The 27,808-nt window shown below is 39.3% G+C and overlaps 1 pseudogene; it reads right to left on the minus strand.

Annotated features, from left to right (window-relative positions):
- Positions 1-504: 504 nt before the first annotated feature.
- Positions 505-27,808, minus strand: LOC123461508 (annotated as a pseudogene).

Raw genomic sequence — 27,808 nt, forward strand, 5'->3', positions numbered from 1 at the left:
GTGTGTGGGGGGGCGGGGGGGGGGAGTTACAAAGAAAAATTTAAAGTGAGACCTCTGCTGGTCTGGTCTCAACTTAAGAACCACAGTCAACTTGTTACTTTTATTTTGGAAGAAAAGATGTAAAAGTTTCTTCAATCATAGAAGGCAAGTGTACCCACTTATAAAAACAGAATGGCAGGAAGAGAGTAGGAAAGGAAAGACAAAGGTAAAGGGCAGCATGGGAAAGGAATTTTCAAAAATAAAATTAACAAGATGAGTGCTCCAGAAGGGGGTTGTGAAAAGGACATGGACCGAAGTCTGTTAGTCAAGTAATGATTCAACTTTTAAATTATTCTCTTGTTCTTTTTGTTGAGTGTTTTCTTTGTTCAAGTCTAAGTTTTGAAAATGCTGACCCTTTAACAAGAGCCAACAGGAAATACAGGATCCCTTCCCTCCGCGGCCTGCCTCGGCTGAAGCCACCACCACCTCTGCGGCTGGATGCTGGAAGAGCCCCCGTGGGTGGACTCAGGGCGACAGGGCGGCCTCCTTCGGTGGTTGCTGGGCTTGCGGACGCTGCGGTATCTTTTGGCTTTCCTCATCTCTACAATGTTTTTCAACTATTTTGCGTACATGGCTCAGTGCACTCCCTCTTTGCCTTTACAGTTCTCCACTTGATATGGGGGTGTAATAACAACTTCTTCCATGACTACGATGTGTTTTTTTTCTTGCCACTTACATTCTTTAATGGTCTTGTGAAAGGTCTGGAAGAGCTGCGGGCCCTCCAGGGAGACCCAGCGCTGATTGCACAGGCCTGGCTCAGCTTCTCCTTCTGCGTCCGCGCTTTGCTGGCAAGCTTACTAACATTGAGTGAAGCTGGGGGAGGAGGGGCTTCTGTTCGGTCATTAATTATTTCCACTTCTGAAACATACTGTAAGTTTATAAGCAGGGTGTCTGCATGGTTGGGCTTTCCACTGGAAGAGGGACATTTTAAAGCCAGCATTTTGGACTGGCAGTCGAAGGCTACCACCTCGCCCTGTAGCCGCTGCTCCTGGCACGTCCCGCAGGGCATCTGGCTCCCCACGCTGCAGGACTCGCCCGCAGGAGCCGCGTCTTGGGAGAGCAGCCGAGGCGGCAGCGGTGGCAGCAGTAGCAGGCGAAAAAAGACACATTCATTTTAATTGCACTTTTCACATAGACTCTACACAACTATTTCCCCTTCACATGTTCGTTCATTCATTCATTTATTTACTCAGAAGTTGCATTTCCATTTTAAAATTCTACTCTATTTCCAACTCTGGAGACTAAAATCAATCGAACCTTGTTACTAGGCAGGGGTTCAGGAGGCTAAGAGAGCTGGAGGAACTGTTGGGGCGAGGAGGCTAGAACCTGGTGAGAACAGCAGGTAGAGCAGAAAGAAGGCTGTGCATGCAGAGTGAAAAACGGGGTATTTCAGATCATTTGCCTATATGGTAGCTAAAGATTTTTAAATCAGTGTTAATTTGAAAATCAAAGGTACCATTCTCAGGCCCATTTGGACCCATTGTCCAGCTTATACTGTGGCCAGGCAGAGGTTCAGAGAAAGATAAGATGTAGCTCGAGTTGTAGAGACTATGAATGTTTAAGGATACAGGAAAAGAACAAAACAAGGGTGAGGGAAAGGAACCAGGGCTTATGCTAGGTTTACATAGAACACCAATATGACCCCCTGGCCTATTAGGGTGAATGGGGCCTGTACCTCCCATGTGGGCAGAGGCCATACAGTTTGCAACTGTCAGCTTTTTAGCCTGTTAGTGGGCAAGGTGGGTGACTGTACTCCTAATATCTAAAGTGGCTGGCAGTGAAAGATGAGACCTCAGGAGGGAGGAGGACAATGTACCAAGATGGTGCAACCAAACCAAAAGGCAACCCTTAGAGTAAGGTAGAGCAGAGACTGAGAGACCCAGAGTGTCAAGAATGCATCTTTTTCAAAACCTGGGGTTGTGGCGCAAAAGTGGCCAAGGTGTATAGCCTGGCATGTGGGAATGGGAAGGATTAAACCCAAGAGTGGGACAACCCAAGAGAGATACTTACCTGTAAGGATGGGGATACAGAGAAGGGAAGACAAGTGAGGCCAAATTGTGGTGAATGTTAAAGCCGGTACCAGGCAAAGATGGTCTGAAGCTGTCAGAGGGTCAAATGGCAGCTCAATGATCTGGTCAGGAGAAAGAAGGTCTGGCTGCCCAACATGGCAACTGGAAGCCTTCTCTGAGTCATGAGCACCAGAGGTAATGTTCAAGAGTGACCAAGATCATGCAGACCACCTGAGGCAAAGATGATAGCTTTTATTCAGGAAACATATGAGCTGCCAGGACTGACTCTCAAGAGCAGAGCAGAGCCAACCTGAGATTCCAGATAGTGGGCTTTATGAGACTCTTCAGTTGGGGGAAGGTGAGGAAGGGAACTGTTAAAAAAGGAGGGGGGAAGACTTCCAGCCAAGATACAACCACCTAGCTGCACTGCAAATTCTGGGGAAAGAAAGGCAAGACATTAAGAGTACACTGGGTCTTTTAGGGGAGAGCAATCTCCAATAGATTGTCAGTGGGAGGGTACAGTGGGGGGGACAGGGAATCGTGGATCTCCTTGCAGGCGGGTAGCCCGCCCCTCCCCCCAAATCTCCAAATAGCCACTGTGTCCGCTGCCGCTGCTGCCATATGCCTATCGATCCCTGTGTGTGGAAGCTTAAACTCCTCCACACACTTGCCAACTTACTGCTCTAAGCACCATGTGTTCAGTGACTCCTACCAATAACAGGGAATCCCTGATTCTCTCAGGAGTGGGTAGCCCACCCCTTCCCATATCCACAGAGCAGCTGTATGCAGATTGATCCCTGCATGTGGAAGTTTAGACAGCTCCGCCCACTTGCTCACTGACTGCTCCTGCCGCTGCACATTCAGCTAGCCCAGTCCCAGAGCTACTGCCACACAAGCTCAGACTGTGTCTCCCACTTGTGCCAGCTTAGGTTCTATCCCCCACCTGGCCATTTGCCATTGTCCTGTGGCAGGGGAGCACAGACTGCTTCCAGGTCCCAGTGTTCCCAGCCAGAGTTTAGGCTGCTTCAGTTCTTGGTACCTCAGTGTCTCTCCTAGCTGAAATGCAGGCAGCTTTTGTGCATTACCACTTGAGAATTCAGGCAACTTTGGTGACCCTGCCAGGCAGTAGGTAGGTGGCTTTGGCAAGTGACAGCCAAAGCCCAGACTGCATGGAGAACTTATTTAACAACATAATTGAAGAAAATTCCCCGGTCTTCTAAAAGAAAGGCCCATCAAAATACAAGAAGCCAACAGAACTCCAAACAGACTGGACCACAGGAGAAACTCTCCAAGACATACTGTCATTAAGACTCTAAACATTGACACCAAAGAGAAAGTCCTAAAAGCAGCTGGGGAAAAACAGCACACCACTTTCAAAGGTAACTCCATAAGAATTACTTCAGATTTCTCAATGGAAATCCTGAAAACTACAAGGGCCTAGAAAGAAATACTGCAAAGTCTAAGAACCTAGGGCTTCCAACCCAAAGTACTGTACGCTGCCAGCAAAAGTGTCCCTCATAACAGATGGTGAAAGAAAAACTTTCCATGACAAAACTCAGCCTTACAATTATATGAACACAAAACCAAACCTACAGACTATTTCAGGAAATTCTACACAGAGAAGAAACAAATAATCAAACTCAAATGCCTACAAGAAGCAGATCACAAAAACCAAACTCAGGGTATGCACAAAAACTTCAAAGTCCATGAAAACACCAACATACCTCTACCATAACAATATGGCAAGGATCAAGTCAAATCTCACAACCATTACCCTAAATATTAATGGTTTTAATTCACCCACCAAGAGACACAAAATAACAGGATGGATCAAAAAATTAGACCCCTCAAATTGTTGCCTTCAAGAAACCCACCTCACCACTGAAGACAGACACCTCCTCAGGGTGAAAGGTTGGAAAACAATATTCTTAGCAAATGGGAATAAGAAATAGGCAGGTGTAGCTATATTCATATCATATAAAATAGACTTCAAAACAAAAATTAACAAAAAGGGCAAAGATGGGCACTTCCTACTTATCAAGGGAATGATCCATCAGGAGGATATTACAATCATCAATCTGTATGCACCAAACACAAGGGCACCACAGTTCATAAACCAAAACCTACTTGACAATAAAACAGAAATAACCATCAATACAATCATAGCTGGGGACTTCAATACACTGTTATCAGTAATAGACAGATCATCCAAACAGAAACTCAACAGGGAAGTAAGAGAGCTCAACAAAACCAGAGATCACTTAGACCTAATGGACATCTACAGAACTTTCCATCCCAAATCCACAGACTACACATTCTTCTCAGCAGCCCATGGAACATTCTATAAAATAGACCGTATACTGGGTCACAAAGACTGCCTCCACATATTTAGAAAAATTGACATAATTCCCTGCGTTATATCAGATCACAATGCTACATTGCTAGAAATCAACAACAAAAGAACCACCAAGAATCCCAATGGCACCTGGAAACTGAACAACACACTTTTAAACAATAAGTGGATAGTGGATGAAATAAAAAATGAAGTTGCACAATTTCTAGAATTGAATGACAATAAGAACACATTGTACCAAAACTTATGGGACACAATGAAGGTGGTCCTCAAGGGAAAATCATAGCACTCAATGCCTTCATAAAAAAGATAGAAATATCCCAAATCCATAACCTAACCGTCAACCTAAAGGCACTGGAAAAACAAGAAACATCCAACCAAAAGAGCTCCAGAAGAAAGAAATAATTAAAATCAGAGCAGAAATTAATGAATTGGAAACCAAGGAAAAATTAAGACAATTGACAAAACAAAGAGCTGGTTCTTTGAAAAAATAAACAAGATTGACAAACCCCTGGCCAACTTGATCAAGCAAAAAAGGAGAAACTTCAAGTTAACAAAATTCAAAATGAAAAAGGATAGATCACAACAGACATAAGTGAAATTGGGAGAATCCACAGGACATATTTCAAAAACCTCTACTCCACAAAACTGGATAATGTGGAGGAGATGGATAAATTCCTGGACACATACCATCTATCAAAGCTAAACTCAGAGAAGACCAATCACCTCAATGAACCCATAACACTCATTGAGATTGAAAAGTAATCAAAAACCTCCCCCCAAAAAAGAGTCCAGGACCAGATGACTTCTCAGTTGAATTCTATGAAACCTTCATGGAAGAACTCAAACCAATCTTCCTCAAACTGTGCCACACAATCGAACACTGAAAGTTACTCAAATTCTTTTATGAAGCTATTATCACCCTAATTCCAAAACCAGGCAGAGATGCCACAAGAAAAGAAAACTACCAGCCTATTTCCCTGATGAACTTAGATGCAAAGATCCTGAACAAAAAACTTGCAAACTGAACCCAACAATACATCAAAAGCATTATCTCAATTAATGACTAGAAAATATACACTAAGACAAATTACATTTGTTTTGCTTTTTAATGTTTGTTCACGAGAGTAGACAGTGAGTTCAGGGCCCGCTTCATTCTGATTATCATGGTGCTCACAAGACAGAGAAGGGTATCAGCTAGCTCTTCATTTTTGTTAAGAAGACCTTCCCTCTTATAGTTTATGCCTTCTGTGCGCAATTTTTTTTAGAATGCATGTATTTTATTTTAGTAATTACAACATGTTCAGATTAGAGATTTCCACTGTTTCTCTATGCTGCAGATTTAAAGTTTCCAAACTATTGAGTGAATTTATGGGAAAAAATTTAAAAGGGCTTTTTGTGTAGTCAGGTCCTACACAAGGTGTTTATTAAACACACTCATAAAGTAGATTCCTAGCAATGTTTTAGTATTTATCAGGTAACTAATCATTTCCTGTAGGAAGAGGAAAACCAAGGTTTTGATATACTACAGCTTGTGCAAAGTTATCTGAAAGTTGTATGCAAGTCTGCTTTCAAGGTTTGGGCTGGAGTTGGTGGGGCTAAGAACCTGGAGGAATTGTCTGCATTCTTCGGACAGAATCTGGGGCCAGGATCACATTCACATTGTGTCCTTGTGCTCCATACACAGTGCTGTTCATTGTTAACTGATGTTAACAAAATCCCTAGCAATAGAAACTTGAGATGCATATGCTAGATTTGTGTTAATGTGACTTACATCTCATTCTAACCATATTTCAAGGGATTTTTGTTTTGCTCTGTTCTGTTTTCTAGACTAAACATATAGTTAGAATAAATTAGAAAAAACAATCTAATGGTTAATTTTCCCATTTGTATTTTATTTTCTGAAAATTTTTTTCATAGCTATTTGTTTAAAAAGATTTAAAATTCATTGCAGTTTGCTCAGAAATAAAATAAATATATCTTATAAATGTTGAACTCCTTTCCTGGCTACTTTGTTCAATAAAGTCTAAATGTCCAAAAAAAAAACAGCATTATACACTTTGACCAAGTAGGATTCATCCCAGGAACACAGGGGTGGTTCAACATATGGAAATCTGTCAATGTAATACACCACATAAACAAGGTTAAACATAAAAACCACATGACCATTTTGATAGAGGCAGAAAAGGACTTTGACAAGATACAACATCACTTCATGATCAAAACATTTGAGAGAACTGGCATGGTTGGTTCATATCTTAACATAATAAAAGCAATATACAAAGCTCCAAAAGCCCAAATAATACTTAATGGAGGGAGACTGAAGGAATTCCCATTAAGATAAGGGACAAGACAGGGTTGTCCTCTCACCTCTGCTTTTCAGTATAGTACTGGAAGTCCTAGCTCAAGCAATAAGACAGGAGAAGGAAATAAAAGGGATACAATTTGAAAAGGAAGAAGTTAAGTTAGCTCTATTCACTGATGACATGATTGTATATGTAAGACACCCAAGAGACTGCATCCCCAAACTCCTGAAGGTGATTAACTCCTACAGCAAAGTAGCAGGATACAAAATCAATGCACAAAAATGAGTATCCTTTCTGTATGCAAGTTACAAAGATACAGAAAAAGAAATAAGGGTCATAGTCCCATTTTCAATAGAAAAAAACAAAAAAAAAAAAAACAAAAAAACTTTGGAATAATGTTAACCAAGGAAGTGAAAGAGCTATACAATGAAAACATAAAAACACCCAAAAAAGAAATTGAGGAGGACTTGAGAAAATGGAAAGACCTCCCATGCTCCTGGATAGGCAAAATTAACATTGTGAAGATGACAATCCTACCAAAAGCAATATACAGATTTAATGCAATTCCAATTAAAATCCCTACAGTGTTCTTCACAGAGATAGAAAAAATAAACTCAAATTTCATATGGAATGGCAGAAGGCCTCACATATCCAAACATATCCTCAGCAAAAGAAACACCTCTAGAGCTATCACCATACCTGATCTAAAGCTATATTACAAAGCCATAGTAATAAAAACAGCATGGTACTGGCATAAAAACAGGAGTATAAACCAAGGGAATAGACTTGAAAACCTGGACTTTGGGTCAAGCAACTATAGAAACTTGATATTCGACAATGGCCCAAACAACATAGGCTGAAAAAAGACAGCATCTTCAACAAATGGTGCTGGACAAACTGGATAACCATATGCAGGCAACTAAACCTTGATCCACACATTTCACCATGCACTACACTCAAATCCAAATGGATCAAAGACCTCCATATAAGACCAGAAACTCAAATACTACTGGATGAAAAATTAGGAAGTACTTTCCATGATATAGAAATGGAAAAAGACTTCCTGACCAAAACCTCAATAGCTCACGATCTTATACAGTCACTCAACCAATGGGATCACATGAAGTTGAAGAGTTTCTTTACAGACAAGCATACAATAAGCAAAGCCAATAGATTACCCACAGAATGTGAGAAAATACTTGCAGGTTAGCCAACTGATAAAGGCCTAATCTCTAGCATCTACAAAGAACTCAAAAATCTAAACAGTAAGAAGTCAAATACCCCACTCACAAAATGGGGCAAAGAGTTGAATAGGAAGTTCACAGAGGAAGAAATACAAATGGCAAACACACACTTAAGAAAATGTTCCTCATCCGTAATCATCAGAGAAATGCAAATTAAAACAACTATGAGATTCCACCTTACCCCAGTAAGAATAGCAAACATCAAAAAATCAAATGAAAATAAATGCTGGCAAGGATGTGGAGAAGTAGGAACACTCGTCCACTGTTGGTGGCAATGTAGGATGGAAAGCAATAATGGAGACTCCTGAAAAGCTGACTATAGAGACACCAACAGACCCAGTTATTCCCTCACTGGACATCTACCCTAAAATCTTCAAACCACAGGCCAGAGAGATTTGCTCAACCATGTTTGTAGCGGCTCAATTCATAATAGCTAATGCTGGAATCAATCCAGATGTCCATCACTAGAAGAATGGATAACTAATATGTGGTATACCTACACAATGGAATTCTATACAGAGTAAAAAAAAAAATGACACAATGAAATTTGAGGAAAAATGGGTGAATCTGGAACAGATCATTGTCAGTGAACTTATCCAATCACAGAAAGAAAAAAAAAAAATTGCCACATAGTCTCACTCATCTACAGCACCTAACCTGAATTTACCCAAGATACCTTACATACCCAGCAAGCATGTCTTGGAGTAGACATTAGGATAGATCAGGAGGGAGGGGAGGGCATCAAAGTGGTGGGAAACACAAATCTAGACCCAAAGAGAAATTATACCATAAAATTCTACTTCCTAAAAGGCAGATCAACTTGCTGAACCTTCACCAGGCCCTTATAGGGAACACCTGAACCAGAAGAAACTTGAGAGTGTAGGATCAAGGCTAACCTTAATCTTCTACATCTTCCCTCCTTCCCTCCCTCTCCCTCTCCCTCTCTCTCTCTTTGTTCTCTCTAACACTTGTATATCACTTATCTTTTTCCTCATTTTTGTAGTGGGCAGTGACCTGTAATTCCCAGTACCAGCATGGGGCAATCATCCACAATGGGCTTTTGATTAAAAAGACCTACAAGGTTTCCTAAAAGATAGACATTTCTGTTAGAGTACTTGATGACCCACCAAATGTTAGTGGTAAGACCCTACTGCTGAAGACATCTTGTGTGGTTGACATATAAAATGGAATGGCATGGCTAGAAGGTGGAAAAGAGTCAGTCTTCAGACAGTCAGCGTGTCTAGTGCCAGAAGGTGCTAAATGGACAACTGGGGAAAATGACCAATATCTGTCCAAGCAACTCATGGTCTAACCTACTTAGCAATAAATAACCTGGTGTGATGCTCACACAAGTGCAATTGTGGCACACAGCCATGGTGGGGAACCAACTGCTCTTGATTTGGCTAACTGATCCCCTTAGTAGTATGGGACCCATAGCTGGAGCTGGGAAACAAGTCAGAACCATATCCAAACATAAGCTCACTCTCCAATATCAAGCTACCAGCAATCATCAGTAACAAGAGGCCCTATACCTATTAAATTCTCTATAAAAAAGTAAGGGTTATCTCATTGATCCTGGTGTACTGATCTCAATGATTTCTTTCTGTCTGGAGCTTTATGGGTTGGATTCTTCTTGTTTTTCCCAGTGTCTTTAGGTGGATGTTAGGTTATTAATTTGGGATCTCTCTGTCTTTGCCTTTCCTGCTGGCCTGAGTCTGAGCTTGGGGGCAGTGGCAAGTGGAATGGCACTTGTACATGGAGCTACACTAGCCTATTGTTCTAGGTCCACCTAGCCGGTTGTTTGTGCAGGAGGAACCTGGGTCTATGACTGGCTGGCATGGCTGTTTGTGGTCTGGTGGGCTACCTGCGAGCATGGGAATCAGTGGATTCCCTACTTTGCTCCTCTGCACCCTCCCACTGGTGGTCTACAAGAATGTGCAAACCTCTAAAAAACCAATGAACCCTAAATGTCTTGCCTTTCTTTCCCATGAGGTGAGGCATGGTTAGGTGGATGCCATCTTGACTGGCAGTGTTTGTGATTTTTTAATTATTGCCATCCTTACTGGAGTAAGGTGGAATCTCATAATTGTTTTTATTTATATTTCCCCACTGGCTGAGGATGTTGAACATTTTCTTATGTGCATTTTAGCCATTTGTATTTCTTCCTTTCAGATCTCTCTATTCAGTTCTCTACCCCATTTTTAGAATAGATATTTTTATTGCTTAGTTTTTTTTAAATTTTTTTGTAGATTGTAGATATTAGGCCTCTGTCAGTGGTATAGCTGTAGAAAATTTTCTTCCATTCTGAGGGTAGTGTCATGGCTTTGGTTATGGTATGTTTATCTGTGCAAAAGCTTTTTAGCATCATGAGATCACACTGACTGAGTGATTGTTTAATTTCCTGGGCATATTCAGGAATCTTTCTCCACTCCTATGTAATGGAGAGTTCCCCTTATTTTTTTCCAGATGTTTAAGAGTTTGAAGTTTTATATTGAAGTCTTTAATCCAGTTGGATTCTATTTTTGTGCATGGTGAGAGGAGTGTGTCTAGTTTCATTTGTCTACATGTGGATATTCAATTTGTTCATCACCTATCATTGTATTTTCTCTAGTGTACATTGTTGGCTCCTTTGTCAAAGATCAAGTAGCTGTTGTGACTTTACCTAAGAGCCAGGTCTTCAATTCTGTTTCATTGGTCAATATATTTTCATACCAATACCAAGCTTTTTTTGTTACTCTGTCTCTGTAATATAGCTTGAGATTGGGTATGCTGATGTCTCCAGAGGTGTTACTTTTGCTGAGAATATATCTGACGCCTTCTGCCATTCCATATAAATTTTGAGATTATTTTTCTATCATTGTGAAATATGATGCTGGGTTTTATGATTGGAATTGCATTGAATCTGTTTATTGTTTTTGGTAGGATTGCATTTTCACAATATCAATTCTATCTATCTAAGAACATGGAAGGTCTTTCCATCTTCTAATGTCCTGCTCAGTTTCTTTCTAAGTGTTTTTATGTTTTCAGTATATAGGTCACTCACCTCTTTGGTTTGTGTTATTCCAAGGTATTTAATTTTTTGTGGCTATTAAAAATGTGAAAGCCTTACTGATTTATTCCTCTGTATGTTTATCTTTTGGATAAAGAAAGTCTACATATTCTTTTGTGTGCTGATTTTTTTATCCTGCCACTTTACTGAAGAAATTTATTACTATTGTAGTTTTATCATTGAATATTTCAGGTCCCTTATGTTTAGAACCATGTCATCTGAAAATAGGGATAGTGTGACTTCTTCCTTTGTAATTTGTATCCCTTTTATACCTTTCTCCTACCTTATTGATTAGGCTAGGATATTTAGTACTATGTTGGAGAGCAAGGGTGGCAGTGAGCACCCCTGTTTTGTTTCTGATATTAATGGGAACTTCTTTCTTGAGTCGTTTCCCATTAAGCATGATTTGGGCTTTAAGTACTTTGTACATAGCCTTTATTATGTTGAGATATAAACACTCAATACCTAGTTTTTCCAGTTTCTGATCATGAACTGACATATTTTGTCAAAGGCCTACTCTGCTTCTAATGATATGATCATGTGGTTCTTGTGTTTAAGTTTATTTATGTGGTGTGTCATTTATTTCCATATGTTGGACCATCCCCCCATCCTTGGGATGAAGTCTGCTTGATGGTAATGGATAATACTTTTCATATGTTGTTGAATTTGGCCTGTGAAAATTTTTTCGGGATCTTTACATCCAAATTCATCAGGGATACAGGTCTGTAGATTCTTTCCTTGTATTCCTGTCTGATTTTGGTATTAGGGTGATGAAGCTTCAAAGAGGGAGTTAAGGAGTAAATAGTTCATGCTCTCCAATTGTGTGAAAGATCTTGATAAAGAATTGTATAAATTCTTCAATGATGGCTTTGTATAATTAGGCTGAGAATCCGTCAGGTCCTGCAGTTTTACTTTCATGGAGGTTTTTGATCACATTTCCAATCTCAGTGGAAGCAATAGATTTGCCTGTGAATATTATCTGCTATAGACTTAATTATAGTAGGTGGTATATGTCTAGAAAGTCATCCATTTTTCCAGATTATCCAATATTGAGGAGTAGAGGTTTCAGAAATATGTCTTAATGCTTCTTCAAATTTGATTAATGTCTGCTGCGACCTCCCCTTTTCAGTTCTAATTTTGGCAATTTGCAACTTCTCGTTTTTTATTGGATAAAATTGGTCAGGGGTTTATCTTATCTATTTTTTCAAAGAACCAGTTCTTAATTTTGCTAGTTTTCTTAGTTTTCAATTCATAATTTTTTTCTTTGATCTTGATTATTTCATTCTGTGTGGAACTCTTAGGGTTGGAGTTTTCTTATTTTTCTAATACCTTTAGGTGGATGATTAGGTTATTAATTTGAGTTTTCTCTGCATTTGTTATGAAGGCATTTAGTGCTACAATTTTTTCCCCTTATCACTGCCTTCATTATGTCCCAAAAGTTTAGGTATGTTGTATTTTCATTATCATTTAGTTCAAGAAATTTTACAATTTTTTTTTTCTTTTGAGAGAAAGAGATTGAGTTGGCACACCAGGTCCTCAGCCACTGAAATCAAACTCCAGATTTTTGTACCACCTAGTGGGCATGTGCAACCTTGCACTTGCCTCACTGTTGTGCATCAGGCTTACATGGGATTTGGAGAGTTGAACATAGGTCCTTAAGCTTCACAAGTAAGCACCTCAACCACAAAGCCGTCTCTCCAGCCCACAATTTCCTTTTCCTTCCATGACATATTCATTATTTCATTATTTCATTATTTAATAGCATGTTATTCAGTCTCCAGGAGATGGTGCAATTTCTGTTGTTTCTCTTATTGTAACTTTCTAGCTTTAAAGCACTGTGATCTGATATGATGCAGGAAGTTAGGTCAACTTTCCTGAATTTATGGAGACATGCTTTGGGCCCTATTATATAATCTACTTTGGAGATGATTCTGTGGGCTACTGGAAAGAATTTGTATTCTGTAGAATTAGGGTAGAATGTTCTGTGGATGTATGTTAGGTCTAATTTATCTATGGTGTTTTTAAGATCTATTATTTCCCTTTTTAAAAAAACTTTTATTTATTTATTTGAGAGCTACAGAGAGAGAGAGAGAGAGAGAGAGAGACAGAGAGAAAATGACAGAGAATGTGATACCAGGGCCTGCAGCCACTGCAAATGAACTCCAGATGCATGCACCCCCACACACCTTGTGCATCTGGATAATGTGAGTCCTGGGGAAATCGAGCTTTGAACCAGGGTCCTTAGGCTTCAGAGGCAAGCGCTTAACTGCTAAGCCATCTCTCCAGCCCTATTGTTTCCCTTTTGATTTTCTGCTTGGATGATCTGCCTAATGATGAAAGTAGGGTACTGATGTTCCCTATTATGATGGTACTGGGATCTATTTCTTATTGTTTGTCCAGTAGGCTTTGCTTTATGAAATGGGGTGCACCTGTGTTTGGTGAATATAGCTTTATGATCATGATGTCCTCTTGTTGGTTCATTCCCTTGATGAGCAAAAATTGCCTTCTTTGTCCTTTTTTAACTTACTTTTTGTTTGATGTCCATTTTGTGAGTTATTAGTATGGCCACACTCATTTATTTCCATTTGCTCAGAAATTATTTTCAATGCTTTCTTCCTGAGGAAGTGTCCATCTTTAATGGTGAGGTGGATTTCTTGAAGGGCCCATTTTTCTGATCTACCTTGTTAACTTGTTTCTTTCTCTGGGTAAGTTTAGTCCATTAATATTTAAAGTTATAACCATGAGGTTTTATTTAATCCCTTCCATGCTAGAGTGTTTATTGGTTTTTGAAGGTTTTCATGCCTGCTCTAATTTTGGTTACCATGTTTGTTCTCTTGTAGTCTCTTAAGGTTCGTTGCTCAACTCCTCTGTGTGGAATATTTCTTAAAGAATTCCATATAATTACACAGCTGAATTTTGTCATGGAATGTTTTCCTTTCTCCATCTGTGATGAGGGATACCTTCACTGGGTACAGTAGTTTGGCTTGTAACTCATAGGTTTTTAAGGCTTTGAAATACTCCATTCCAAACTCTCCAGGCATTCATGGTTTCCATTGAAAAATCTGAGGTAACTATGATGAGATTGCCTTTGTGCATAATGAGTTGTTTCTTTCTTGCAGGTTTTATCAGTATTTCTTTTCATTTAAGTATGATGCGTCTTGGAGAATTTCTTCTTTGGATCATTCTGTTTGGTCTTTTTTGAACTTCTTATATCTGCATGGGCCACTCTTTTGTGAGACTGAGAAAATTTTCTTCAATAATTTTGTTGAATATTTTCACTATGCTTTCGGCCTGGATTTATTCCTCTTCTGATATACCCATGATCCAGATGTTTGGGTGTTTTAGGATATCCCACAGTTTCCTCACATTTCATTCACATAATTTTTTGAACTTACCAAAGTTTTTGACTGTCAAAGAACTTCTTCCGTCTTTTCTTCTTTATCAGACATTCTGCCCTCCACCTGATTAACTCTGTGAGAGGTTCTATAAGAGGATTTTAATAGCTCTATTTGATTTTTCTGCTTTGTTTTGCTGCATTGTGCCCATTTCTTTTGATATCCAATTTCAGGTCAAAGTTTGATTTTCTTTCTTTTTTTTTTTTGTTTGTTTGTTTGTTTTTAATTTTTATTAACATTTTCCATGATTATAATATATATCCCATGTTAATTCCCACCTTCCCCACCCCCACATTTTCCCATTTCAAATTCCATTCTCCATCATATTACCTCCCCATTACAATCATTGTAATTACATATGTACAATATCAACCTATTAAGTATCCTCCTCCCTTCCTTTCTCTACCCTTTATGTCTGTCTCCTTTTTACGTTACTGGCCTCTGCAACTAAGGATTTTCATTCTCACCCAGAAGCCCAATCATCTGTAGCTAATATCCACATATGAGAGAGAATATGTGGCACTTGGCTTTCTGGGCCTAGGTTACCTCACTTAGAATAATCTCTTCCAGGTCCATCCATTTTTCTGCAAATTTCATAACTTCATTTTTCTTAACCGCTGAGTAGAACTTCATTGTATAAATGTGCCACATCTTCATTATCCACTCATCTGTTGAGGGAAATCAAGGCTGGTTCCATTTCCCAGCTATTATACATTGAGCAGCAATAAACATGGTTGAGCATGTACTTCTAAGGAAATGAGATGAGTCCTTCGGATATATGCCTAGGAGTGCTATAGCTGGGTCATAGGTAGATCAATCTTTAGCTGTTTCAGGAACCTCCACACTGTTTTCCTCAATGGCTGGACCAGATTGCATTCCCACGAGCAGTGTAGAAGGGTTCCTTTTTTTCAACATCCCCGCCAACATTTATGATCATTTGTTTTCATGATGGTGGCCAATCTGACAGGAGTGAGATGAAATCTCAATGTAGTTTTAATCTGCATTTCCCTGATGACTAGTGACATAGAACATTTTTTTAGAAACTTATATGCCATTTGTATTTCTTCCATTGAGAACTCTCTCTTTAGCTCCATAGCCCATTTTATGATTGGCTTGTTTGATTCCTTATTATTTAACTTTTTGAGTTCTTTGTATATCCTACATATTAATCCTCTATCAGATATATACCTGCAAAGATTTTTTTCCCATTCTGTAGGTTGCCTCTTTGCTTTTTTCACTGTGTCCTTTGCAGTGCAAAATCTTTGTAATTTCATGAGGTCCAGGAGATTAATCTGTGGTTTTATCGCCTGAGCAATTGGGGTTGTATTCAGAAAGTCTCTGCCAAGACCAATATGTTGAAGGGTTTCCCCTACTTTTTCCTCTAGCAGTTTCAGAGTTTCAGGTCTGATGTTATGGTCTTTGATCTATTTGGACTTAATTCTTGTGCATGGCGAGAGAGAAGAATCTATTTTCATCCTTCTGCAGATATATATCCAGTTTTCACAACACCATTTGCTGAAGAGGCTGTCTTTTCTCCAATGAGTATTATGGCATTTTTATCGAGTATCAGGTGGCTATAGCTACTTGGGCTTACATCTGGGTCCTCTATTCTCTTCCACTGATCTACATATCTGTTTTTGTGCCAGTACCATGCTGTTTTTGTTACTATGGCTCTGTAGTATAGGTTAAAATCAGGTATGGTGATACCACCAACCTCATTTTTGTTGCTCAGTATTATTTTAGATATTTGAGTTTTTTTGTGATTCCAAATGAATTTTTGGATTGTTTTTTTCTATTTCCATGAAGAAAGCCTTTGGAACTTTGATAGGGATTGCATTAAATATGTAGATTGCTTTAGGTAAGATTGCCATTTTCACAATATTGATTCTTCCAATCCACGAACAAGGGATGTTTCTCCACTTTCTAGTGTCTTCTGCAATTTCTCGCTTGAGTGTTTTAAAGTTCTCATTGTAGAGATTCTTTACTTCCTTGGTTAGGTTTATTGCAAGGTACTTTATTTATTTATTTATTTATTTTTGATGCAATTGTGAATGGGAGTGATTCTCTGATTTCATCCTCTGTGTGTTTGTTGTTAGCATATATGAAGGCTACTGATTTCTGTGTATTTATTTTGTATCCTGCTACATTGCTATAAGTGGTTATCAGTTCTAACAGTTTGCTGGTAGAGTCTTTAGGGTCCTTTATGTATAGAATCATGTCATCTGCAAATAATGATAACTTGATCTCTTCCTTTCCAATTTGTATTCATTTTATGTGTGTCTCTTGCCTTATTGCTTGGCAAAGAGTTCCAAAACTATATTAAATAAAAGTGTGGACAGTGGACACCCTTGTCTTGTTCCTGATTTTAGTGGAAAAGCTTCCAGTTTTTCCCCATTTAGTAATATGTTGGCTGTAGGCTTGTCATAAATAGCCTTTATTATATTGAGATATGTTCCTTCTATTCCAAGTCTCTGTAGGACTTTTCTCATGAAGGGATGTTGGATTTTGTCAAATGCTTTCTCTGCGTCTAATGAGATGATCATGTGATTTTTGTCTTTCAACCCATTTATGTAATGTATGACATTTATAGATTTGCGTATATTGAACCATCCCTGCATCTCTGGGATAAAGCCTACTTGGTCAGGGTGAATGATCTTTCTGATATATTCTTGTATTCTGTTTGCCAATATTTTGTTGAGAATTTTTGCATCTATGTTCATGAGGGAGATTGGTCTGTAATTTTCTTTTTTTGTTCTATCTTTGCCTGGTTTTGGTATCAGGGTGATGCTGACCTCATAGAAGGAGTTTGGTAGAATTCCTTCTTTTTCTATTTCCTGGAAAAGCTTAAGAAGCAATGGTGTTAGCTCTTATTTAAAAGTCTGGTAAAATTCAGCAGTGAATTCATCTGGGCCTGGGCTTTTTTTAGTGGGGAGATTATTGATAACTGTTTGGATCTCCATGTTTGTTATAGGTCTATTTAAGTAATTAATCTCATTTTGATTTAATTTAGGTAGGTCATATAGATCAAGGAAATCATCCATTTCTTTCAGATTTTCATACTTTGTGGAGTATATGCTTTTATACTATGTCCCCATGATTTTTTGAATTTCTCTGGAATCTGTTGTGATGTTACCTTGTTCATCCCTGATTATATTAATTTGTGTCTCTTCTCTCTTTCTTTTGGTCAGATTTGCTAAGGGATTATCAATCTTGTTTATCCTTTCAAAGAACCAACTCTTTGTTTCATTAATTCTTTGGATTGTTCTTTTTGTTTCTATTTCATTAATTTCTGACCTAATCTTTATTATTTCTTCCTGTCTACTGATTTTTGGTTTGCCTTGTTCTTCTTTTTCCAAGGCTTTAAGGCAAAGCATTAGGTCGTTTACTTGCGACCTTTCTAATTTCTTAATATAGGCACTTAAGGCTATAAATTTACCTCTTAGAACTGCCTTCATTGTGTCCCAGAGATTTTGGTATGTTGTGTTCTCATTATTATTTGACTCTATAAAATTTTCGATTTCCTTTTTGATTTCTTCATTGAACCATTCATCATTTAGTAGTGTATTGTTTAGTTTTCATGATTTTGTGTATGCTCTATAGCCTTTCTTGCTACTGATTTGTAGTTTAATTCCATTGTGGTCAGATAGGATGCAAGGAATTATTTCAATTTTCCTGAATTTGTTAAGATTTGCTTGTGTCCTAATATATGGTCTATTTTAGAGAATGTTCCATGTGGTGCTGAAAAGAATGTATATTCTGCAGCCTTTGGATGAAATGTCCTGTATATATCTGTTAAGTCCATTCCTTCTATGACCTCATTTAGTCCAGATGCCTCTCTGTTTATTTTTTCCCGAGATGACCTGTCAATTGATGAGAGTGGGGTGTTAAAGTCACCCACCTCCACTGTGTTTGGTGTTATCTGTGACCTTAGTTCTAATAGTTTTTGTTTGATGAATTTGGGAGCCCCCATGTTAGGTGCATATATGTTTAGGATAGTAATGTCCTCCTGTTGGAGTGTGCCCTTAATCAATATAAAGTGACCTTCCTTATCTTTCTTGACTAACGTTGGACTAAAGTCTACCCTGTCTGATATTAGGATAGCAACCCCTGCTTGTTTTCTAGGCCCATTTGCTTGAAGCACCGTTTTCCAACCTATCACCCTAAGATAATGTCTATCCTTTGTAGAAAGGTGAGTTTCTTGGAGACAACAAATTGTAGGATCCTGCTTTTTAACCCAGTCTGTGAATCTATGTCTTTTTGTTGGGGCATTGAGGCCGTTGATATTAAGAGATATTATTGAAAGGTGTGTATTTATGTTTGCCTTTTTTTTTTTTTCTGGTTCTGGTTCTACCTGTGCTCTCTTCTGTTAACTAGTATTTGAGTATTGCTTGTTTTTTCTAGGTTCCTTATATGTGTGCTTTTCCTTTTCTTCAACATGGAGGTACTATCAAGTATTTTCTGTAGAGCTGGTTTTGTCTTCAAATACTCCTTTAGCCTGCTTTTGTCATGGAATGTCTTTATTTCTCTGTCTATTTGACTGGATAACTTTGCAGGATAAAGTAACCTTGGTTGACAGTTGTTATCTTTCAGTACTTGGCATATATCACCCCAAGCCCTTCTGGCTTTAAAAGTTTGTGTTGAATAATCCTGATGGGCTTACTTTTGTAGGTAACTTGATTTTTCTCTCTAACTGCTTTCAATATTTTTTCTTTTGTGTGTGTGTTTGGAAGTTTGATTATAATATGGTGAGGAGAGGTTCTTTCTAGGTTTTGTCTGGCTGGGGTTCTAAAGGCTTCCTGTATCTGCATTGGCACCTCTTTCCCAATTTGGGGGAAATTTTCTTCTATGATTTTGTTGAAGTCACCTACTATGCCTTTTGAGTGAAATTCTTCTCCTTCTACTATGCCCTGAATTCTAATATTTGATCTTTTCATAGTGTCCCGAATATCTTGAAATTCCCACTCATACTTTTCTATAAGTTTGTCTTTCTCTTTGTTGGCCTGTATTAGATCTGCCACCTGGTCTTCTAGCTTAGATATTCTGTCCTCTCCTTCATCCATTCTATTGGATTTCTACAGAGTTTTTTATTTCATTAACTGTGTTCTTCATTGCTAGTAATTCTGACTGGTTTTTCTTTATTATTTCTATTTCCTTATTTATGTCTTGTATTGCCTTTTTTATTTCATGAAATTGGTGGCCTGCATCTTCTTTGATTCCTTTGATTTCCTCTTTACGTTCCTCTTTGACTCCTTTGATTTGTTCTCTGACTTCTTTGAACATATTTACAATCATTCTTTCGAAATCTTTTTTAGGCATTTCCTCTAACTCGTTCTCACTGGAGGTCATTTGTGATGCATTAATATTTTTAGGTGGATTTATATTGTCTTGCTTTTTAGTGTTTCTTGTGTTATAATGTATATATTTTTGCATCTTGGATTAAGTTAATGCTTGGATTTTCTAGCTAGCTGGGTATTCTTAGCTGTATCAATTGATTTGATGTTATATATTTTCAGGGTAGGAGTTTAAGGTGTTAGATGTGGCCCTTCAGACTCTGAGAGTATCTACAAAGTGCTTCTAGGGGTTGAGTTTCCCTGTTATGGGAGTATTCAAGTAGGCTGAGTGGAATAAAACACCAGTAGATTCTAAAAGTTAACTAAACACTATACCCATTCAGTCACAAACAGCCCCAAGTATGTATGCCCGAGTAGTTATTATAACAACCAGATCCTCTATCAACACAGAGGTTAAGATTTCTGGTCTGTTGACGGATCCCCGTCAGCTTGTGACCCAGTGAGACCCTTCCCTGGTACAAACCCAGTTACCTTGGATGATTTTGGTCTCAGTGACGTTGCTGCCTGGGTTGTTGGGCTGCTGTTCTGATTTCTGGAGCTGGGCACTGGCTTTTCCTCCGGGGCAAACCAAGCCTGGAAACTGTGGCCCTGCAGATCAGCACCCCCGCTGCTGGAACTGCTGCTGCTTCTAGGTCTGCTGTTGTTGCAACTCCTGAGTCTGCCTCTGCTGACGCTCCTGGGTCTGCTGCTGCTGGGGCTGCTGGTTCCGGTTCCGGAGCTGCCGATGTTGCTGCCGAACTCTGCTCCTGCTTGGGTCCCGCTGTCGGCTCAAGTTGGCGTGGCCGGGTCCTGGGACGCTGCTCTGTCCACGGGAACTGGGCTCAGGCAGTGGGGGAGGGGAGGGAGCCGCAGCTGCTCTGGTTCGCTTGCTGCTTCACGTGTTCTTCTACCTCATGGTCTGCTCCTCCGCTGCTCACTGCCGCTCTCCCTTCATGTTTCCTGAGTTGCGGAGAGTGCCGGTGTGAGGGGAAGCTCCCGCACCTGGCTTTTTCTGCGGCTGGAGCCGAGTCTGGCGGCTTTCTGGTGCGCCCCGCCACGGCAGCGTTTGGCGGATAGCCGGGGCCGCTTTTGCCAGCCTGTGCGGGCTCTGGATGCTCTTGATTTCTCCTACTTCTCCGCTGCCCCTTCAGTTTCCTATACACCTCCCTTTTTAGTAAAAGTGTGTATTTTGCTGAGGTTTTTTTGGTCTTTTTTTCCCCCAGGCTGCTTTGGCATGGTACCTATGCCACCATCTTAACCGGAATAGCAAAGTTTGATTTTCTTATTGCTTCCTGGAATTCAATCTTGCATTTGATCATGTTGAGATCCACTATTCATTGACTAACCTCCAATTTGTTCAACTTTTTTGAGGCCTCTCTGGTTTCCCTTAATTAAGTTTAGTGATGAAGGCTGTATGCATTTCACTTATGCAATAGTTTTTTTTTATGAAAATGATTTGCTTCCAGTTCAATGATTTCCTTGGTCTTTCTTGGTCATATAGCTTATTGTGCTTTTTGGGGGGATTAAATTGCTGTTGTTCCCTCTCTATTTTCATTGGAGGCTTCCACTGTGGGATGAGGCAATCTTGGTGGAGATCTCTTAGTTTATTGTTTGTCATTTTTTTGTTATTATTTGTTTCAGGGTTGGCATCTACCCATCTTGGGATAAAAGTCTTTTTTTTATTGAGGAAGCAAATATTTATTTGTCCTTGTAGGATCTTCAATGATTTTTATGTTTTAACTGGATTGTAGTGGGATTACAGTAGATGCACAAGTTGTAGAGGTTGCAAGTGTGCCAGTAGCTCTGCGCTGATGACTCTATGAGGCTGGCTTGGAGGTCTGGAATCTCTTCAACCCATGATCACAGTCTCATCTTGTGTGTGGGACTCAGGAGCAGTAGCTCTTTCTCCTTCTCCCCCACTGTACCTCAGCTGAACAGGTCAAAGAGGTGCACAGATATCCCCCTGGGCTTGCCAGATACTCCTGTTCTTCCCAACTTGGGCAGGAACAAGGTGCCAAAGAGGTAGATATGGCACCTGTTAGGCAATGTGGGCAGCAGAGAGAGGGGTAAGTGGTGGAGTCAGGCTCCATAGACAGACCTGACTGTAGCAGTGGCCTGTGAGGGGATGTCCCTCTGTGGAGGTGACTGGGCTAGGTATGTGAGAATGTGGAAGCAGCCAGAGGTGTGGCTTGACACTAATCAAAGGAGGTGGCTGAGGCCAGATGGGTTCACCTGTGTCTACCTGCCTCCAGCAAGAGGGCTTTCCCATATGGTCTCCTGTCCCCAATGAGCATTTCCCCAGCAGCTACCTGTTCCCAGCAAGCAGGCTTTCTCCATTAATTCTTTATTAAAGGTAGGATGGAATCCAAAAGTTGGGGTTCATAAACTATGGGGGACCCCTCCTGAAACCCAAATCATGCATCAACAGCACATGTGGGGATCAGGTGCTTCCCTACCCACCCCACCAGGGAGTCAGGCCTCCTTTTGCTACGTATGCAATGTAGGGTCCCAGCTTACCCACACCAGCAGCCAGAGTGCCCAAAGCTAAGAAACTGGGAGGTGGGGAACCAGGATCTCAGGCTTACTCATACAACACAAATGCATGCACTACTGCAGGGTAACTGAGTCTTGAAACTAGGATCTGGGAAACTAGGGCCCAGGGATCCCATAGTCCAGGCATGCTCACACTATAGGAGCACAGGGTCCAAGTAGGAGCACGGGGTCCAAGTAGCCCTACACCAGTGACAGGCAAGCTGGAAACCAAGGAACCAGGAGCTGGCAAGCCAGGAGCCCAGCCCTCTAAATATTTTATAATAAAAATAATATGTGTATTAGGTTTCTCTAGGGGAACAGAACCAAAAGAATTAATTATATTAAAAAGATAATTTCATGATGGAGTGATGGCTTAGCGTTAGTTATGGTGCTTGCCTATGAAGCTAAATGACCCAGGTTCAATTCCCCAGGAACCAGATAAGCCAAATACACAAGGTGGTCCATACAAATGGAGTTTGTTTTCAGTTACTGGAGGACCTGGTGCACCCATTCTCTTTATCTGCCTTTTTTTCTTTCTCCTCTCTCTCAAATAGAGAAAAGTAAATAATGTTTTAAAAATTAAAAGAGAATTTATTGGATTAGCTTACTGTAGTCCAGGAAGTCTACTGGCTTGAGAGCTAAGGGACCTGATAGTTGCTCAGTCCATGTGACTGGATGCCTCAGCAGTACTAATCCAGCACTGAAGGACTGGAGACTTATTGGAGAGCTGCTGGTCTTCAGTGTGAGGAAACTCAATTCCAATGCCCACGAAGGGTAGTAGAACAGCATAGATGCATGTGCAAGTGAAGGCACTCACAAGCAAATAGCACCAGCAGTCAGGCAGGAGGAAGGGGCCCTTTCATCTCAGGGCTTACTTAGACATAAAGCCTACCACCATGAGGGCCACCCACTCTGGGGGAAGGACTCACTTTGGCTGAAGGACTTCCTCTTTCCATTAATCCTTCCTGGAAGCAAACTTAGAAATCCAACCAGGGGGATGCCTGTGGATTTCTAATCAGATCAAGTTGCCAACATACCTTAATCATGATGATATGTAAAATATATTATTTTATTATAAAAATATAATCTAAAAACAATGAACAAATAGCAAATATTTTATGGAACAACATGTCCTGAAACATCCAACACAAAAATTACAAGTAAAAGACTAAAAACATGATAATTTCAAAACCACCTATAAATGTATTGTAATCCATATAGTGCCCATGAAATAATAAACTTATAATAATATAAATAACAATAAACAGGTCAACAGAATGGAATATATAGAATGCAATAATAGAACCACACAATATAATCAGTTGATCATTGACACAGAGCAAAGGAAATGCATTGTAGAAAGAATATTTTCAACAAAGGTTATTGAATAAGTATGTCTCAACAAAGAATGAAATCAAATAATGAAATAGTAAAATACAAAAAAAAATCCTACAAATTGACCTCACAAAGAAAAATAAATATATATGCTGAACACAAAATTATAATAGTGAAAAAAAAAGAGAAAAAAATAAGGGGAAGTCTAAATAACTTGGTTTGGTTGTAAGGTATTAGATATGACACTGAAGCATAGCACTTTTAAATAAACACTTATTAGTCAAATTTTTTTAAAAAGTTTAAAGATCTTTGAGACTGAAGAGATGGCTGAGAGGATAAAAATATTAGCCATACAAGCAGGAGGGCCAGAGAGGACCAGATCAGGCCTAATTTGCCCTGAGTTCAATTCAATAGCACCTCCCCTCACCCAAACTCCAGCTGAGTATAATTGTGAAAATTTAGTGTTTACTACAGTTTAGAAAACTTAGTTTCGTCAGTAAAATTAAAGGCATACCATCATAGAGCAACCATACTCCTGTGAATAAGGCTCTTTCCAGTGGGATACAGGTTAATGGTTCTAATACTGCTATGTCTTCACATTAGAACTCAACATCAAGCAAATGGATGACAAGACAATGGAGCTAAGCTCCTCACTATCACTGTACTCACAGATAAGAGAGGGAGAAGGGTATAATGCTTCATGAACTAATGGGCTAGTTAGAATGCTAGTATGAGCCCATGTTTAGCTTTATATTTTTACATGTTACATACAAATAGAAATATTTATAAATATGTGTAATATAAATGAGTTAGCACATACTTATATATTTCTTTGTGTCAGCCATCAGGTGCAAGCATGCTTCAGCAGCAATGGTCACACACATGCTTTAGTTTCTAGTATCATTATTCACCAAAAATGAGCTAGAATTGCTTGGAGAAATACCTGATCCTAGGATGCAGATGAGAAATATGCAAGAAAAAAAAGGGCCCCACAATAGCAGGGTCTATGAAAAAAAATTAGGGTAAGTAAACTTCAATAATTTATGACAGATGCATGTGGACAATTTGAACAACAAAAATAATAAGCAAAATTGTACAAATAAATGGAGGTGAACAAACAAACCTCAAGTGGTGGAGAATTCCAAGTTACACACACCATGGAGATGCTTTGTCCTCAAGGACATGGGGTCTGCTTCCCTCCTTCCATGCATGGCTGTATACAAGGAATTCTTTCTAAAGAGTTGAGGATGGAAAGGGAGCAAAAAGCAGCATTCCCATGGACAAGCACTGCTTGAGGAGGCTTTCAGGATCAGTGTGCACAGACATGGTGTGATGAGCATGAGGCTTCCTAGGGTCTTCTTGACCCAAATCCACAACATAATCTCAGAAAGCATCAAATAAATCCCAGTAGGGCATTTACAGAAGAATCTTACTAATTCTCAAAACTCTCATGGTCATCTAGTATAAAATCTAAAACACTCCCAGAACCAACTGTGGTTCATTGATTGTGGCAAATATCTAATAGTCATCCAAGATGTTAATAACCAGAGAAAAATGGATGTGAACAAAGGTTAGAACAGTATGTACTATCCTTAAACTTATTTTTATACAAATGTAAAAACCTTATATTAAAACATAACACATTTTAATGCTAGCACTTGGGAGGCAAAGGTAGGAGGATTGTCAGTTCAAGGCCAGCCTGAGTCTACATAGTGAGTTACAGGTCAGCCTGGGCAAGACCCTACCTGAACAAACAAACAAACAAACAAACAAAAAGACATCAACTTCATTTAATTTTTGACATTTTGGCACTTGGCATTGCCTGGAATTATATATAGGATTACCTTTCAGTAACAGAAGAATAAAAAATTCCCACATATTGGAGATGTGGTCAGGAATATGAACAACGTCCTCTTTAATACAATTTTAATCCAAGATTCTCCTAATGGGAGCAAATAGAATGAATGAGTCAGGAGAAAGCACATAGTATTGCCTGAATGTAGCATTTCTCTCTTTTTCTTTTCTCCTTCGTATCAGATTATGTTATAGTATCTTTTTCAGTGGATTCTATAAAAGGAAAAATATATTTTCTATGAACTCACAATCTGCCAATTTCTTTCTCTGTGTACTCCATGTACAAGCGTAAAAACCAGATCTGAGAAGTACCTTCACAAATTAGTGACATTTCAGTATACTGAGATGTGAAATCCTTGCCTTTGAGAGAGACTCTTAGCTGCCACCCAACATCTGCTCCTTCTCTCTTCCTTTCTACAGAGTAATCTTTATTTTATTCAGGATGGCCATGCACATAGTACAAAACCATCTCTCAGTCCCTCTTGGCAACTCATGTTCACAGTTCCAACCAATGAGATGTGAACAATGGGAGTTCTCTAAAGCAGGTTTCAGGGGGAAACGTGAGGCACATCTCCCATGCTGACTTCCCCTTCTCCTACCTAGAACATGCTTATAGGTCCACCAAGAGTGGGGAAGAGCAAGTGGACAGGAGGGCTTATAGGACTAAGCTATTACACAGTGCAATACTTAGTGGATAGCATCCTAAAAGACATTGTGAAGCCAGATGTTGGTTCAGAGTAGCCAACTTGAACTTCTGACTACATAAGCAGACACAGTTCTCATGAAGTCACTACTGGCGTTCACATCTTTTCACTGTGGAATACAGTCCCTGATAGATGGAGAAATGTTGCGTCTTTTCTCATGGCTCATGGAAGCATTTCAAGCTTCATGATGTCTGGAAAAGACAGATGTCCCTTTGCTGTCTCTCTGCCTATGATTGAAGCACCTTGGCTGAGGACTTTCAACAAAATCTCAGGGACATGTGGTTATATTTGGGGTTGGCATTTTATTTTCTGTTAATTCATTTTCTTTCTGAGTGGCTGGAAAAACTGAGAGTAAATATTGATTACCCAAGACAATGCTATTGGTACTGTTTCTCCTCAGAATCATCCTTGGCAGATAAATAATAAAGCTTCTTTTCTTAATGATCTTTCTAATCCGCATCAACTTTCTCTTCCATTCCCATAACTTTATCTCTGTTTTTATCCCTTGACAAAGAAAATGCCAGTGTCCAAAGGCTTATTGTAGAAGCACAATAAAGGCTCATAGAATAGGCTTCAAGGCTATGCAAGTTAATTAACAGCCAAGCATGTAGAGTGAAAGGATTTGCCTTTGCTTATCTCCTTCAAAAGAAAAATAAATAAATAAACAATTCAAGATAGTTTTTTTTTATTATTATCAATAAGTCTTAAGTAGAATAACTAATAAGAAAATAAATGGAAGCCTGAATGCAGGCATTGACCTTGTGTCCTTGCTGTCTGGTTTTAGGTTACTGAATATCAAGCCACTGTTATTTGAGAGGAGTGGAGTTAGTGGCCAGAGTGGGGAGTATAGTGTAATTATTTATTGCCCAATATAGAAAGAGGAGGCTTGTTGGGAGGAATGGATGCTAATGCAGCCCACTATGATTTTACAAGTCCTAAGTTAGAAATTATACAAAGCATTCATTATACAATCCCAGAAGTATTAGAAGACTAATTTTTAGCTCATTTATCACATATTAAGACAGACATCTTAACTATAAAGCCAATTTAAAGTCCAACAAAATCTAACAAGCTCTAAGCTCTTCAGATAGTGAGTCTACTGTATTTCCCCTCAGGAAATGCAAAGTCTCGTTCTTAATACCATATCCATTTATAGTCTTAGACAGCTTGCTGCATGCACAAAAGGAATTACTTGACCCGCACCATTATGGTATCTGAGGCAATGTGGCTTATCTTTATGAATAATCATAATTTGTAGAATTTGCCTGTAGTGTTTTTTTCACAGTTACAAGTGCTTCAAATCTGTTTTTTTTTTATTGCAAAACAGGTTGCAAGAGGTTTTTTTTCTTTTTTATTAATATGTTTAATTGACAGAGAAGCAGAGGACACACCTATACACACACCCATACACACACACACATGCACACACACACACGGCAGGTTGCAGGCTGTCACCATAGAGGCAGTCATTTATTTCTCTTATTACCTGGTCAGTGAGGAATCTTCAAATACCTTTTGTGATGTCCCTCCCCTCTCTTCTTCATGACGTGCATTGACTGTTGTTCTGTCAGGTGAAACCCTTTGTGATATGTAATGTTGATGATGTCTAAATCTTCCATCATCATCTTGCACTCAAGTTCCAGCACCTCATTGACCAT

This window comes from Jaculus jaculus, chromosome 6, assembly GCF_020740685.1.
Source record: "Jaculus jaculus isolate mJacJac1 chromosome 6, mJacJac1.mat.Y.cur, whole genome shotgun sequence".
Classification (NCBI taxonomy): domain Eukaryota; kingdom Metazoa; phylum Chordata; class Mammalia; order Rodentia; family Dipodidae; genus Jaculus; species Jaculus jaculus.